This window comes from Canis lupus, chromosome 24 (genome assembly GCF_003254725.2).
Source record: "Canis lupus dingo isolate Sandy chromosome 24, ASM325472v2, whole genome shotgun sequence".
In the NCBI taxonomy this organism is placed as follows: Eukaryota; Metazoa; Chordata; class Mammalia; order Carnivora; family Canidae; genus Canis; species Canis lupus.
Window position 1 is genome coordinate 12,125,374 of NC_064266.1, and position 15,787 is coordinate 12,141,160.

The 15,787-nt window shown below is 42.3% G+C and overlaps 1 long non-coding RNA gene across 2 annotated transcripts; it reads left to right on the forward strand.

Annotated features, from left to right (window-relative positions):
• The first annotated feature begins 2,980 nt into the window (after window positions 1-2,980).
• Window positions 2,981-5,135, forward strand: LOC125753472 (uncharacterized). 2 transcript variants are annotated; one of them, XR_007405402.1, is made up of 3 exons: window positions 2,981-3,289; window positions 3,535-3,762; window positions 4,479-5,135. It is a non-coding gene; the product is annotated as an uncharacterized LOC125753472 (long non-coding RNA). The 2 variants fall into 2 exon arrangements; XR_007405403.1 differs by having other exon boundaries at window positions 3,284-3,408.
• Window positions 5,136-15,787: the final 10,652 nt, after the last annotated feature.

Consider the following 15,787-nt stretch of genomic DNA (forward strand, 5'->3'; position numbering starts at 1 on the left):
AAGGTGATATGAAGGCAGAGGCAGAGACTGGAGTGATGTGGCCCACACCAAAGCATGCTGGCAGCCCCCAGAAGCCGGAAGAGGAAAGAAGAGATTCTCCCCTAGGATCTCCACAGGGAAAATGGCTCTGTCAGCACCTTGATGTCAGACTTCTAACCTCCTGAACACTAAGAATAAAACTGTTGTTTTAAGCCACCCAGTTGTGGTAATCTGTGGTAGTGGCCCTAGGAAACTAGTACAATTATGGTATTACTGTTTCTGAGGTTACCTGGGCGCCACAACACATATTTCACAATCCCGCAACTCACATGCTGCTCTCCAGGCAGCCTCCTAGATCTTTCACCTCGTCACCTCCAGGCTCTGGTCTGAGTAGATACCCCTACTCTGTCTCCCACAGTTCCTTGAACAATCCTCTCTCATTGCTTTTGCCTTATTTTTTATATGACCTTCCTAGGTCAATCTCCTTGTGAAAACCTAAATCCCTGGGGTCTTATTCATTTTTATATTCCCTGGACCTGGTAAGTCTGAGTGTAAAGTGGCTTCTTGGTTATTTGTTTCTTGGCATGAAGAAGGAGTAGATGCTGCTGTTCAGTGGCTACATGGGGAGACTCAAGGTCTCACATCACTGGGCGAAACTTGCTGGACATGGGTAGGTCGCTACCCCGGCTGAGATGCCACATGCAGGCTTCTCCCCTGTGAACCTGCCACTCCAGCCCTCCAGGCCAGCCTGCTGTGAAGCTCTCTGAGGCTTCAGGATGGGGTGCTCCCTTTGGCTTTGTGTCTGCAGAGCTCATGTTTATTTTCTGCTTGGCTCTTCTTATGTTCTTCTCACTCTGTTCTCACTCTCCTGGCTCCCAAGCAGCCATGACTCACAACCTCAAACACTGCTCCCTTTTGTCATTATTTTGAGGAGTCGCATGATTTCCCTCATTATTGCCTTCAGGCTAGAACAGGATCTGGCCTGCAGTGTTTTATTTCTCAGGGCCAAGCCAGGGGATATAAAGCAAGGGACAAGTTCAATAAGCTGGGGGGTCACATTGGTGTTCTAGTAATCTAGTTGATCTGAGGAGGTGGCAACTAAATGTGGATTTTGAAAATTGGAGATGGTGCTTCAGTCAAGGGGATGATATTAGTCTTTTTAATTCTTCATCTATGAATTTGCTTTCTAACTCAGACTTCTTGGACAACACAGTCAAATTTAGCAGTCTCTCCTAAAACCTGGCAGTTTTTTTTTCTATTAGCCTCCAAGGAAGGTAGATAATTATTTTGTCTTTCTTTTAAACATTAGGTAGGGGAACACCGAGGTGGGGAGGGTAGTTTTATTTAATCCTCTCTATGCTGTTTACAAGCCACTATAATGTAACTATGAAACCTGTGCTCTGGGGCAGGTTTTAACAATTTATTCATGAAGTGGCTGAGTTAGTTATTTATTGTTGTATAACAAACTATCCCAAAAACTTAGAGGCTTAACACAAGCATTTGTTAACTCACAATGTTTCTGAGAATTAGGATAAAGCAGTAGTGTATTCTGGCTCAGGGTCTCTTGTGAAATTGCAATTAAAACATTGGTTGAGGCTACCACAGTCCTCAGAAGGGCCTGGAGTAGCTGCTTTCTGGGAGGCTTATTCATATGCCAGTTGGCTGGAGGCCTCAGTTCCTTATCACATAGACCTCTCTACAGGATTCCTTGAGTGCCTTTATGAGACAGTAGCTGGGCTCTCTTGGAGCAAGTGATCCAGGAGAAAGAAAGGAAGAAGTCCCAAGGCTTTTGATTACCTAGTCTCAGAAGTTACACACTGTCATTTCTACCTTATTCTATTCCTTAGAAGTGAGTCACTATGCCCACACTTAAGATGAAGAGAATTAGGCTTCACCTGTAGGAGGAAATGTCAAAGAATCTGCAGATATAATTTAAACCACCGGAGTGCCTTTCCTTCGAATAGCTCCAGAGAATGCAGACCAATCATTGTTAGCATCTGGTATTTGAATGTTTGCTGATATTGCGAGAAACATAGACCTCTTACATTATAATCATTAGAATAGTGAAAAAATAATAGTATATAATAGAGGAAAATAATACTTATGATGATAGGTGAGAGTTTTCCCTACTGTCTTAGGTCTGGATAAGTGGGAGGATTTGGGAAGAGTAGAGGATACCATTGGCCTGGACCTCATACTTTCTATTTAATATATACAATATTAATGAACTATCTCATTGTGCTCTTTGATTCAACAATTCAACACCAGGAACCATGATAAACGAGACAAACTTTCTGCTTTCAAGACTGAAAGATAGATGAAAGAGAGCTATCCTAGAAAAAGCCAAAACCATGTCACCCCACCTGACCATAGATGAGTGAGCCCAGTAGAGACCAGGAGAACCACCCAGCTCAGATATGTTGAACCTGTGGAAATGTGAGACATTAATATTTATTATTGTAAGCCTCTGAGCTTGTGTGATAGTTTGTTATACAGCAATAGTAATTGATACAAGTTTATAGTAGAAAAGACAAACAGAAAGGCAGACTTTTGCAGTGCAATATAGTACATATCATACTCGAAGATGGAACAGGGTACTCTGACACGAATGAGAAGGGAGGCCTTAAATCTACCTCTGGGTGATCAGGGAAGCTGAAGACTTCTGGTATGCCTGAATGAAGGCCTAAGGATGAGCAGGTGTTTGCCAGAGTGGGTTGGAAGACTGAAGCTGGGGTGGGAGAAGCACAACCTTTTCAGATCACTGCAAGGTCTTAAGAAGCTAGAAAGCAGCTGTAATGGATAGGTCTTAATTGTTGGCAGTCACTGGATCACGAATCACTTTGTATGTCCTGTGAAAGAGTTTGCTTCTTATCTTAAAGGTAACCATTGAAGGATTACAGAGGCATAACATAATCAGATTGATGGTTTATGAAGCCCACCCCGGGAGTGGTGTGGACCCAGGCAGGAATTGGGGTGTCTGGTCTTGAATCTATGTTCCTCCAGATATGGCCATGGGAAAGAAGGGGGTGGAGGAGGGAAATATTAGGAGGTGGTTCAGACAAGGCTTGGCAACTGATATAATGAGGGGGTGGTACTTGGCTTCAGTTCCAAGGCAGAAAAGTTTGGAAGGGGGCGGTGGTAAGCATTTCAATGTAGGTCATGAGTTTGCAGTGCCTGTGGGTGAGCTGAAAGGAGGTGTTTAGTAGGCAGGGGAAAAGCAGTTTTGGGCCTCAGAAGAGGAGCCTGCAGCAGGCATATACTTTGGAACATCATCCACATGGAGGCAGTACCTGAAGCTATTACAGACAAGGTTGGGTTTATGTAGAATGAGAAGCAAACCAAATTTATAGTACTTTAGGGAAATACCAACACCTAAATGATGAGCAGAGGGAGGGAAACCAAAGGAGACCGAGAAAGAGAAGCCAGAGAGTAAGAAAGGCAGAGGAAAGTGGGTTCACAGAAAACAAAGGGTTTTTAAGTTGCATGTTAATAGTATCACACATCACAGGGAGGTAGAAGCATGGGGGACTGAAAAATGTTTTGTTTTGTACCCAGAAACTGTGATGAGTTTCATGGTGACCTGAGCAAGGACCCAGTCAAAGGTGAAGAGGGATCTGTTGCAAAGATTAGACAAGGACATGCAGACAACAATGGATATTTACTGCTCTGTAGAAGAACCATCCACGGTCTCTTCGCTGCAGCTCTTTCTTACTTCAGCCATGGATAGGGAGAGAGTTCTGTGCTGGCTTTAACTCACTTCAAGCAGACAGCATCTTGCCTCTGGTATGTACTTTGGATTTTCCTTTCTGTCCAGGGCTTTTCCAATACCATGGTCACTAGTGAGAGCTTGCTCAGCCCCATACATGTAAGCTTGGAAGTCTAGGGGAATTAACACCTGTCTGGAAGATTTGATAGTCATCCATCCATGGGGATGCAAGCTAGTGAATAAATGCTTCTGTCTTGCATTTACCGACAACAGTCAAGATATGGAAATAACCTAAATGTCTGACAGATGAATGGATAAAGGAAATGGGGTATATATGCAACGAAGTATTATTCGGTCATAAAAAGGGAAATGCTGTCATTTGTGATAACATGCAAGGAACAAAAAAAAAAAACATGCAAGGAACTTGAGAACATTACATTAAATGCAATAAATTAGAGGAAAACAAAAACTGTATAATTTCATTTATATGTGGAATCTGAAAAAAGCCAAACTCTAGTAACAGGGAGAATGTTACTGGTGGTTGCCAGGGGATGGGGGTCAAGGGTCATTTGGGCAAGGGTACAAATTTCCAGTTTTAAAATGAGTAAGTTCTGGGGATCTCATATTCAGCATGGTGATTATAATTAACAATTCTGTATTTTATACTTGAAAGTTGCTAAAAAAGTAAATCTTAAATGTTATAGTAAGAACCAGCATTCTGACTGGTCTTAAGGGTTAACTTCCTTTAAGCTATGGACACCCTGCATCAAGACCTAAATCCCTTGATCTATAGCAGAACTGATCTTCTTTCCTGGAAACTGGCCTCAAGGAGTGAAGAACCAAACTTTCCCAGAAGATAAGACCTGGCCACATTCGAACACGGTTGCCCCAGATGCCAGCAAGTCTCAGGGTCCCATCAACATATGGCTAAGCACCTGGGCACCTGCTTTTCCTGCACGTAGCTCCCTTCCCTTTTCCTGTGCTTCCGCTTCTAAAACCCTGGATCTTTGGGACGTTATTAGTCCACCATCTTCCCAGGTGGCCACTTTCCTGAATAGAGCAACCTCTCCTTTCCCACCCTCGCTAGTCTCGCGACTACTGATTTTTAAGCACTGAGCAGCTGAATCTGAGTTTGGAATGTGTTCTCTGGTAACATTCCCGCTCACACAATGTGTTAACTAACCTTATTGTGGTGATCACTTTGCAATATAAATGTATAGCAAATCATCCCCTTGTACACATTAACACAATGTTATGTTAATTATATCAATAAAGCTGGGGGGGGGGTGTGGTGCAGAAATGCCCGCCTCTCCTCTTTAGAGTGCACAATTCTGAGAGTGATTCTGTAAACTTCTCACAGGTCACAAGGAATTGAGCCCCATTACCCAGAGTGGTGATATTGACAACACATGCTCATGTTGGCCTTTCTTTCTCAGACCCCCTCCCTCCTGCTCCCTGGGATCACCTCCCAAATAAACTACTTGAATCCAAGTCTGTGTTTCAGGTTCTGTTTAGGGGAGAATCTAAATTAAAAATGTTTTTACAGTAAAGATTTGAGATAAATATGTAGGTATCAACAGGCACTCACCCACTGTACTCCTTCTCCACAAACCTTCTGCTTAGGTGGCCATGTTTTGTATCACATGACCTTACTCTCTAACAATAGCTAATTGGACCAAGGGCAAGCAGGTGACTGAGCTCAGCCGATTCAATCCCACTGTGCTCAGCAGATGTTGCTGTTGTGAACCTTGGGGAGGAGCTAAGTGGATTTCCTTTTTTGGGAATTAGACTAAAAAACATCTGGAGTGGGAAGAAGTAAACAATGAGAGCAGAAGCTGAAAGGCTGGGATGGATGGAGGGGTGGAGAAAACATGGTATCAACATTACGAGAGCACAAAAGCAGTGAGCTGGGAGTGCTTGGGTGGCTCAGTTGGTTAAGTGTCTGACTCTCTATTTCAGCTCAGGTCATGATCGTGAGGTCGTGAGAGTGAGTCCCACTCTGGGGAGTCTGTTTGTCTCTCTCTTTCTCTCTGTCCCTCCCCCACGTCTCTCTCACCTCTCTCTAAAATGAATAAATCTCAAAAAGCAGTGAGCTAACAAAAGGGTAAAAAGCGACAGAAGTGGAGTTACCATGGGGCTCATAAACATGAGGAAATGGGGATCCCTGGGTGGCTCAGCGGTTTAGTGCCTGCCTTCGGCCCAGGGCTTGATCCTGGAGACCTGGGATCGAGTCCCACGTCTGGCTCCCTGCATGGAGCCTGCTTCTCCCTCTGCCTCTGTCTCTGCCTGCCTCCCTGCCCCCTCTCTCTGTGTGTCTCTCATGAAAAAATAAAATCTTAAAAACAAACACAAGGAAGAGAGGAGTCTTGTATTCTCCTTGACTTTTTTTTTTTTTTTTAAAGATTATTTTACCTGAGACAGAGAAAGAGAGCACACACGCTACAGGGGTGTGAGCAGGGAGAAACAGACTTGGGGCTCAATCCCAGGACCCTGAGATCATGACCTGAGCCGAAGGCAGGCGCTTAACCGACTGAACTACCCAGGTACCCCTCTCCTTGACTTTGTTGTTTTTTTTTTTTAAAGATTTTATTTATTTATTCATGAGACACACATGAGAGTCCCTTTCCTTGACTTTTTAATTCCAATTCCAGTCCTGTACTTCATCACATGAGCCCCTTTCCCCTCCTTTTGTCTGCACTACTGTGAAGGAGACTGTGCCCTGCAGCCACAACATCCTCCATACTCCTGGGAGGAAGTGTGAAGGAGATGCCTGATGCCATCATTCACCCCTCCAAACCAATACCCTTCCCTTCTCCACCCTGTCTGGATCTGGTGGGCCAACTTGTGTTTTGTGGGGGTTTTTTGGTACAAAAAATGGTTTTATTAAAGCACAGGGACAGGGCACCTGGGTGGCTCAGCAGTGGAGTGTCTGCCTTTGGCTCAGGTCATTATCCTGGGGTCCGGGATCAAGCCCACGTCGGGCTCCCTGCATGGAGCCTATTTCTCCCTCTGCCTGTGTCTCTGCCTCTCTCTCTTTCTGTCTCTTATGAATCAATGAATGAAATTTTTTTCTTCAATGAATGAAATCTTTAAAAGAAAAAAAAAAAAAAGCAAGCTAGCAAACAGGCAGAAAGGACCCGTGCACAGGCAGAAAGAGCTGCCTGCAGGCCAACTTGTGTGAACTTCACCTCCTCTCTATCCCTGGTTCCTGGTGGGGTTCAGCACATGGGGAGCCTCAGAAAGGCCAGAGATTAGAAGGTGGGAGGGGAAGGAAACTGTGGTGTGTATCCCCAGCTTCCTTCTGCCAGGTTGCCATAAATTAACTCCATCTCTCCAGGTAAGGCCACAGCTTCAGCCAGGCCATCCTCTCTGTTATCCAGCCACCCTTTCCAGGCTCATGTCTTTGGAACTATGGATGAAACGGGCCCCTCACTGTTGCTAGTCCCAGGGGATGGCACTCTCACTCCTGGTTTCCCTAAAGCTGCCCACACCTTCATACATAGTCCTGATTATTAATAGTCCCTCTAGGAGCCTGACTGACATGGGAAGACGGTACAACAGAGGAGGAGAGGGACAATCTTGAAACTGGAGGGACAGGAAACTCAAGTAATTTGTGCCTGATAATTGTAGATTGCCAAGCTGCACTACTCCAGGAAGCATTTTTCACATTGGGATGGAATTGTATAAACTATGCTCCTGCTGACAACTGCAGTTTTCCCTTAAAAATATCAAATGAAGTCATGCTAAGAGAGAGGGAGGTAAAAGGATGGGGCAAAGAGGGTTCCTTTATATCTGAAAGACACCTGCAGCTGGACGGAGAGCTGGATGAAGTTAGGAACTATATCTTGTTGTTTTTACAACCTTTCCAAAACTTCTTGTTGGGGTAAAACATATATCCCATAGTTATACCATATCATTTAACATATCATTTTACATAGTTCAGTGATTTTTGCAAACTGAACACACTCATGTAATCAGTACCCATACAAAGAAACAGGACATTACTAATGCCCCAGAAACTTCCCTTGTTTCCTGGTTAACTTACTAACCCTTTACGCCAAGGGTAACCCTATCCTGACTTTGAACACTATGGATTAATTTATCCTGTTCTTGAATTTTATATACATAGAATCAAATAATATGTTCCTCGTATTTGGTTTCTTTCATTCTATGTTATATTGGTAAGGCTTATGGATGTTGCTTTAGCATGTGGTTGTAGTTTGCTCATTCTCATTGCTGTATGTACTATATGAGTAAACAACCACAAGAGATTTCTCCATTCTATTGTTAATGGGCATTGAGGTAAATTCTAGTTTTGGGCTATGAATACTCCCACTAGGAACATTCCTGTATACATGTGACTTTTGATGAACAAATGTACACATTTCTGTTAAGTAGATACTTAGAGTATTTATTTATTTATTTATTTATACTTAGAGTATTTATTTATATTTATATTTAGATATTTATCATTGCTAAATTGTAGTGTATGTACACACTTAGCTTTTGTGGATACTGCCAAATGGTTTTCCAAAGTAGTACCAATTGACCTGCCACGTGCTGGGCATGAGAATTTCAACGGGACCACACGTTTTTATTGGCATCAATCCAAGTAATCTACGTTCCCAAGAAACCCAGGCATGGGAGGTAATCAGGCAGAGGACTACATTGGTCCTACATTGGACTACCTTGTAGTCCAAGGTTGAAGGGCAGAAAATTGTAACATTTTCATTTCATTTGACATGAAAGTGGAAGGAGTTGTGCCCTGGGGCTCTTGCTGACATTGGAAGCTGGACTTATTGATAGATAGCTTAGAAGAAGAAACTAGAAGTTTAGATGAGTTTGAAGCACACAGGCAGAGATGTAAGAACATGAGAGAAGAGAGGTGTGAGATATTTTGGTCAAAGAATGAGCTTAGAGAAATGTTGGATGAGTTGAGACTGAAGCTTGAACGAGAGCAGCTTCAAGCTGGAGAAACTTATAATCAAGGTCACCTTGACGCTGGCCCTGAGAGTAGAGAGGAGGGCCCAGGAACACAAACGGGGTTATTTCAAGAAGATGAAAGAGAAATAGCCTGGAAGTGGCAACGGGGAACTAAGTCCTTGACTGGCCCCATGTCCTCCAGTCTTTCAGCCACTATTTCTATTTAAGAGTTCCTTTTTATATTTCTTTCTTGTTCCCTTTTAACTGGTTATGTCACTCCCGCCCCCATCTTCTTGTTATCACTGTGCCAGGAATTGTTCAACGTTATCTTCTTTGGTGTCTCTTTTCATTTTTTTCCTCCTCATGCTGAACTTCCTGGCCCTCTGCCTCTGAGTCTTCAGGATTCAAGATGACAACTTCAACAGAAAACAAAGACAAGCATTCCTTATTACTTTTCTGCTTTCATCTGAAGCCTTGGCTGTACGGCCAATATTTAGAACTTTATTTTTGCCATTTATTCTATTCTACAGTTTGCCTTTTCCATTTGTCCTCCAAATTATTTTGGAATAGTGGCTTTTCAAGGTTTTATTTATTTATTTTTTTGTTTTGTTTTTGTATTTTTTTTTTTCCACTGGAAGCTCTTTCAAACAATATCTCAGTTGAAACCCTATATATGGAGCAGGGAAGTGGGGAGCTGTTGTTATGAGGTGAATGACGCCCCCTAAGGTTTAGCAGTATGCAACCTGCACAACTGTATGCAGTGCATGTCAGACATTTCTTTTTCTTTTTTCTTTTTTCTTTTTTTTTTATGTCAGACATTTCTTAAACATACCTTCAGATTCTCTTGTACCTGTCTCTTATGCCAGTCACAGCAGTGGCAATTAGTTTTGTGCAGACTTCAACCAGTCTCATTCAAGTATGAACTGACAGTGCATACCTCAGCCCAAACCTCTCACTTCTGCCCTAGAACTTCCTTCCTCCTCTAGGGCAGGACATCCTTGAGAAGAACCCCTTGACAGGCACATGCACAACCCAGAAGTACAGGGGAGTGAAGGCTCTGTCCTGTGACTGTACTTGACCAAAGGGAGATGGAAGCAGCTGGGTAAATCTCGCTTTCTTGCCCCAGGAAGATGGTCCTGATGTGCATTTCATGAGATTTCTCAGCTGCCTCATGGGAACTAAACACCCAAGTGTCTATAGGGTTGACTAACTCTATTGTGCATTCTTGCGTTAGCTCTCCCTCCTCCAGCACTCCTGCTCCTGGGAGTCACACTCCCAGATTAACTACTTAGATTTCAGCCACTGTCTCAGGCTTTGTTTTCTGAGGAACCAGCTGGTAAACACCCCATAATTTAGCCCCCTGAAGGGTAGGGAAAGCACTTGCAAAGCACTTCAGTGATTCCCCTTTGTTTGAAATGATTCTTCTGAAATAAAGTTATGTTGAGATAGTTGGTAGATCTTGACTACAGAACTGCCCATTTTTCTTAGAGCTTAACACGTTATTTGCATTTCGTGTGTATACATGAAAGTTCATCAGACAGAAATTGAAATGGGCCATTGTCATGGTCAAATCAATTGGTGTGGAAAACACTGGATTTTTAGTGGAGAGGTATAGAAGCTCTAGCCCCTCGAGAATCTACTTGGCCTAGTTTGGATTTTTGCCTTTAATAACAGATGAGAATATGGGTTTAGGTCTCTAGGGCTTTCTATCTACACAGCGTCTGAAAGTTTAAAAACACACACCATTAGCACTTGCCTCATCTTTCCCAAACTGGAGGTTGTCACAGTTCCTTTAAAGAATTAAGACGGTGCTTCGGAAGACAGCAGTCACCTCCCACACCCCTACTCCTCCAGACACCCAGGATACATCTTGTGTATACTTAAGCTGTCTCTGACACACATAATTTCTTTTTCATCCCTGAGTAATCAGTCTTTTTTATCCTCTTAGCAAAGAGAACAGTATATTTTTGAACAGAAAAGATTGAGAGGAAAGAAAAAGAAAAGAAAGCCCTCTCCCCCAAGAAATTTCAGTGTAAATTCCCACAGAATAGCAACAAATAAAAGATGGTAAGGAAAAAACACAGAAGTTTCTAGAATGAGGGTATATGTGAAGTGCTGGTTGAGGATCCAGTCCTATTTTGAACATTTTGAAATTGTTTTTTCAAGTTCTGTTGTTTGGGGGTTAATGATGCTGCTGAAACCCTATTGCTTTGAATAGGAGGGATTAGTTTTTCTATTTCAGGATTAAGGTCAGTCTTATCAGGCTGCCAATCCTGTCAGCAATCCTCAGTCCTACAATCATTCTGCTGTTTTCAAAATCCTCCCTTGGGCTGCTGGCCCATTGAGCCCTACACTTATTCTTTTAAATATTACCAAAGGGGAGAGTATTAAGCATGAATCTACTCTAAGATACATGGAGGGTTTGCCCTAACCTTTCATTTCCATGAGATTCTTTTTGTTAAAGATTTATTTATTTTAGATAGAGAAAGAGAGCAGAGCCTGATGTGGGGGCTTGATCTCACAAACCTGAGAGCATGACTTTATAGAGGAAACCAATAGTCGGATGCTTAACTGACTGCACCACCCAGGCACCCCATTTTCCATGAGATTCTAAAGACACAGAGGAAAGAAGGAGAACTGCACAGGCCTCTTTGAGGGTGTGGTAGATTGATAGTAAAGATAGCCATATTACTCACCCTTCTCTTTACAATATGACTTTGAAACTTTTCCCAATAAGAAGTGGAGTGTATTTCCTTATGTCTTGAATTTGAACTGGTCCTGTCTCCTGTTTTGGCCTTTAGACTAAGGGAGAAGCAGTGAGCCTAGGAGAGGCTTTGCATGCTTCCACTCTTTCTGACTTTGCCATGAGAAAAAGTCCTGGTCAACCTCCTGGACGATACCCTATAGAGAATAATAGCTGGCCAACTCTCAGAGGCTAAGCTGCCCAGCTGACCTGTAGTTGACTATAGTCATGTGAGGAACCTAGCCAAGACCAGAAGAACTCTCAGCTAAACCTGGCTCAAAATGCCAAACAGCAGAACTGCAAGCTAAATAAATATTTATTGTTTTAAGTCACCATATTTTAGGGGCAGTTGGTTACAAAGCAGTAAGAAAACTATTATAGAGGGTTCACAGCCTCCACCATACTGTTTGGATCTTTTGTCTAGTTTGCCTGATTATCACTAATAGTATTGACAGCAGTGAAAACAATATATAATATTAGGACTGTAGAGGGTCCACCTCATTTAGGACATGACCAATGACAAAAGCAGTATTAATGCTATTGACTTTCATGACCTTTGGATAGAAATCAGAAAGACTAGTTGAATTTCAATGGTGAAAATTTTAGAGCACATTTTTCTACAACAGCATTTTTTTTTTTTTTTTTTGGCGGGGGCGGGTGTTGCTCAGAAGCTGGCATGTATCTCATTAGAATGTATTGTCTGGGGCAGGGCTTCCCCAGAAGCAGACCCTGAGACAAGAATTTCAGGTTAAGTAGTTTATTTGAGAAGAGATTCCAGGAAATACAAATAGTGAGGTGGGAAAGAGAGAAGAAAAGACAGCCAATAAATAGTGATAATTACCAGGCAAGGTATGTGAGAAACTGGAGATTGATTCTGTTAGGGGAACTCTGACAGACAATGTAGAACACATAGCTCGGGGCTACCCCAAACTGAGGCCAAGGAAACTGGGCATCTACTCACCAATGCCCATCCACCTTTGGTTAAGGACTGCTTCCCAGGGCATTAAAACATGAGCAGTTCTGGAGTTCTTTCTCCCAAAGTAGAGAATTTCAGTGTTCTTCACTGCAAACAGCCTTTTGTGAGTAGGGATAAATGCTCAGAGGATATGAGCAGGGCATTAGCAGTGTTTAGTAGAAGGATTATGGGCCACATTTTTCTGAGTTGCTTGTGGAAAGAGGATCATGAGCTTAAGGCAGGAAGTCCTCTGAACAGAGTAGTCTTGAGGCTGTGTTATGGCAAGATGCTGGAGGAGCTAAGGATGGTGAAATGATGGCGGAGGGGGGGGACATCAGCTGGTGGTACCCCATCTGGGATTGGGATTCTGGAATAGTTAGATACCTGGATGCTTTGGCAACTCATCCTGGAAATAGCTGTGGGCATTGGAGTTAACTGATTTTTTTTTTCTTTAAAGATTTTATTTATTTATTAATGAGAGATACAGAGACACAGGCAGAGGGAGAAGCAGGCCCCATGCAGGGAGCCCAACGTGGGACTCGATCCCAGGTCCCCAGGATCACACCCCAGGCTAAAGGCAGCACTAAACCACTAAGCCACCAGGGCTGCCCCATTAACTGACTTGTTAATGGTTTACTTTTCTTTGTTTCCCAAAGTGTCCTGCATTCTAGGAGATAGATTTGGGTTTCCAAATCCTAGATGGAGAAATTGAGATACATGACTAACTTGCTTGAAGGTAAACTAGTATGTCAATGATTGTATGAAGAACACTCAGAGTGAGAATTCCTTTTTTTTTTTTTTTTTTTTTTAGAGTGAGAATTCCTAAATCTTGGAGCTTGAAGTCAACACTTTCTCCTCTCTTAAGACAATTTGACTTGATGTTCATTCCTTGTACACTGTTTGTTTCATCCTCTGTACTTGCCTCCTTCCTCTCTGAGCCAAGGGTTTTTCAGGTTTCTTCTGGACAGTGTGGGAAATAGTTAAAATCAGTGTTTACTGAGTTACAGAGGAGGAAATCCAGTATTACTAAATGAAAAGATATAGTTTGTACATTTGTTTCTTCATTCCCAACCACTGCTTCTCAAATGAGTTCACCCTGGACATATCATTTTGGTTACTCCAAATCTTGAAGAATTTTCTACTTAAACTTCATTTATCTGTGAGGTCTTCCTCCAATGATTCTGTCTTAAAATAATACCGTCTCCACCTTCTGAACTCTTTTTCCCCTTCACTGGTTACGTTTCTGTGTGACATGTAGAATCTGATATACTTCATGTTTGACTTATTGATAGATTACCTATCATCCCCAGCTTGAATACAAATTCAATGAACACTGACCATTTTCCCTGTTCCCTCTGCTGCCTCTTTCCCTCCCCTTGCCACATGTACTCCCAGTACTCAGAACAGGGCCTGGCATAGAAGCTCAATAAATATTTCATCAATGAATGAACAAATGAATCAAAGGTGTTTACCAAGACTTTTGGCTAATAAATCCAGTACATTTGTCTTTGCTGTTCTTTGTGAAGCAAAATATCTCATGGAGTTTCCTGGCTAGTTGAATTGAGAGAGGTACAATCCTGGATTTATCTTCCAGGCTTCCTTATAGCTTTGGAAGTACACATCTGGTTTGAATCCTACCTATATCACTTAGTAGCTGAGAGGTCTTGTTCAAATAAACTCTTAATTTCTTCTTCCACAAAATGGGCTAATAATCCCCATTTTGAAGCATTTTTTAGGAGGTTTATTTGAGTCAACATAAATAAGGTACTTAGCCCAGTACCTGGCATGCAGATGATCATCAAGTATGAATCTTGTTTCTTTTTTCCTAATTTCAAGTGTGGTCATCAATTGGCTGGCCAATCAGTGACACAAAGATCGAACGCAGCCCGGGTGGCTCAGCAGTTTAGCGCTGCCTTCAGCCCAGGGCCTGATCCTGGGGACCTGGCATCGAGTCCCACATTGGGTTCCCTGCATGGAGCCTGCTTCTCCCTTTGCTTGTATCTCTGTCTCTCTCTTTCTCTCTCTCTCTCTCTGTGTCTCTTATGAATAAATAAAATCTTAAAAAAAAAAAAAAAAGAATGGGAAAGTTGGTCAAAGGAGATGCTGAGGGAGGATGTCAAAGAAGGAAATCTGAAACTAGAAATGCAGGCAGGCCCTTAGGATCCGGGGCCCCCTTTTACCTCCTGGTTGTTTATAGAAAGACCATGGATGAGGGAGGCAGAAGATATGGCCTTGCCCCAATCATTGTATTTCTAATGTATTTCCTGAGTTGGTTCCTACCCAAAGCTGATTCATCTCTAGAGAATATGTCCTTTAGCCAAAAGGAACTGACTGCATAAGAGTTGAGGCTGGAGAAACTCAATTATCCAAGGAAATATGTTTCAGAATGAATCATATGATAAACCTTAAAGCAAAATTCCAGTATGGGGTTTTATTACTCAAACAATGTGGAAATACACCTGACTGAGAGGAGATGGAATTTAGGACAGAATTTTCTAATATGACCCATGTATTGACCCCTTAGCAGTTTTGGCATATGCAGAATATTTATCCACTTTCTCCTTCTTCTAGCAACCACTCTACTACCTTAACTTTCAAATAGAAATGTGTGGTATAGTTGTTGAGCATCTGGGAATGTCCAGAACTTGTTTTGAGGCTTGGGAAGACGGTGAATAACTGCAAACATTTACTGAGAATGATGAGTTTGTCATCATTGTTTCCACTACTTAACTTCTCTTAGAAAACCTTGAGAACTACTTTCAAGGGTGAAATTATTTGGTGGCCAGTCAAGGCAACTAGGACAAATTCATCTGTATCACTATTATGGGGTAGAAGAGAGAGGCAGAGGAGGAGGTGGAGGTGACGGAGGTGATGGTGATGTTGGTAAAGATGGTGGTGGTGGCAGGTGATACCATGGCTGAGGAGATGGCAATGATAAAGATGGAGACTCTGAAGGTATTAGGTAAGATAAAGGAGAGGTTGCAGAGCAAGTGGAGAGAAGGTGGTGGTAATCAAGGCAGTAGTGGCAGTGGTGGAGGTAGGGCTGATACAGGTGTTGATGGAGATGATGGTGGTGGAAGTGTTGGCTTTAGTAGTGACAGAGGCAATAATGGTAAAAAATGGTGATATCAAAAGAATTGAAAAATGTCTGCACAAAAACTTGTACATGAATATTCATAGCAGCATAACTCATAATAGCCAAAAACTGGAAACAATCCAAATGTCCATCAATGGATGAATGGATAAACAAAATGTAGTATCCACACAATGGACGTTATTTGGCCACAAAAGGGAATGAAGTTGTTACATGCTACAACATGGATCAACTTTGAAAACATTATGCTTATGTAAAAGAAGCTAGACACAAAGGCCACCACATTTTGTATAATTCCATTTTATGAAATGCACAAATAGGCAAGTCTATAGAGACAGACATAAATTAGTGGTGGAAGTGGGATGGGAGTGACTGCTAATAGAATGG